Source organism: Schistocerca gregaria, unplaced genomic scaffold, assembly GCF_023897955.1.
Source record: "Schistocerca gregaria isolate iqSchGreg1 unplaced genomic scaffold, iqSchGreg1.2 ptg000199l, whole genome shotgun sequence".
Classification (NCBI taxonomy): Eukaryota; Metazoa; Arthropoda; class Insecta; order Orthoptera; family Acrididae; genus Schistocerca; species Schistocerca gregaria.
In genome coordinates, this window is record NW_026061737.1 from 3,641,791 (window position 1) to 3,643,536 (window position 1,746).

The following is a 1,746-nucleotide window of genomic DNA, read 5'->3' on the forward strand; positions in this document are numbered from 1 at the left end:
AAACGGTCGGATTTCTCAGGTTTTTACTACATATGAACACTTTTCACATCCTACCGTGCAACTCGGCTGCTAGTCCTCCTTTCATGCAGAATCTTAAGGTCCTAGCTCATGTCCAAGGCACCAAAGCCAGCTAAAAAGTCAATAATCGATACCTAAAACTTGAATTGTACTACTTCTTACTGGCTATTACATCAACTTAGAAGCTTAATCTGTGTTCTACTATGGTGCTTTTAGTGTCTCCGCATACCGCAGCACGCGACATAGCTTTGCAGACGATAAGTACAACCGTTTCAGAGAGAAGAGCGGCCAATGTGACGCACTGCTTGAAGTCGATTCGATAATAAATTACGAAAACGGACGGGTTCCGCACGTTTTTACTACATATGAACACTTTTCACATTCTCCCTTGCAACTCGGCTGCTAGTCCTCCTTTCATGCAGAATCTTAAGGTAATAGCTCGTGTCCAAGGCACCAAAGCCAGCTAAAAAGTCAATAATCGATACCTAAAACTTGAATTGTACTACTTCAAACTTGCTATTACATCAACTTAGAAGCTTCATCTGTGTTCCACTATGGTTATTTTAGTGCCTCCGCATACCGGAGCACGTGACATAGTTTTGCAGACGATAAGTACAACCGTTTCATATAGAGGAGCGGCCAATGTGACGATCTGGCTTCAAGTTGATTCGATAACAAATGACGAAAACGGACGGATTTCTCAGGTTTTTACTACATATGAACACTTTTCACATTCTCCCATGCAACTCGGCTGCTAGTCCTCCTTTCATGCAGAATCTTAAAGACCTAGCTCATGTCCAAGGCACCAAAGCCAGCTAAAAAGTCAATAATCGATACCTAAAACTTGAATTTTACTACTTCTTACTGGCTATTACATCAACTTAGAAGCTTAATCTGTGTTCTACTATAGTGCTTATAGTGTCTCCGCATACCGCAGCACGCGACATAGCTTTGCAGACGATAAGTACAACCGTTTCAGAGAGAAGAGCGGCCAATGTGACGATCTGGCTTTCAGTCGATTCGATAACAAATGACGAAAACGGACGGATTCCTCACGTTTTTACTACATATGAACACTTTTCACATTCTCCCTTGCAACTGGGCTGCTAGTCCTCCTTTCATGCAGAATCTTAAGGTCCTAGCTCATGTCCAAGGCACCAAAGCCAGCAAAAAGTCCATAATCGATACCTAAAACTTGAATTGTACTACTTCTTACTTGCTATTACATCAACTTAGAAGCTTAATCTGTGTTCTACTATGGTGCTTTTAGTGTCTCCGCATACCGCAGCACGCGACATAGCTTTGCAGACGATAAGTACAACCGTTCCAGAGAGAAGAGCGGCCAATGTGACGATCTGGCTTTAAGTCGATTCGATAACAAATGACGAAAATGGACGGATTTCTCAGGGTTTTACTACATATGAACACTTTTCACATACACCCGTGCTACGCGGCTGCTAGTCCTCCTTTCATGCGAAATCTTAAGGTCCTAGCTCATGTCCAAGACACCAAAGCTAGCTAAAAAGTCAATAATCGATACCTAAAACTTGAGTTGTACTACTTCTCACTGGCTATCACATCATCTTAGAAGCTTCATCTGTGTTCTACTATGGTGCTTTTAGTGTCTCCGCATACCGCAGCACGCGACATAGCTTTGCAGACGATAAGTACAACCGTTTCAGAGAGAAGAGCGGCCAATGTGACGCACTGCTTTAAGTCGATTCGATA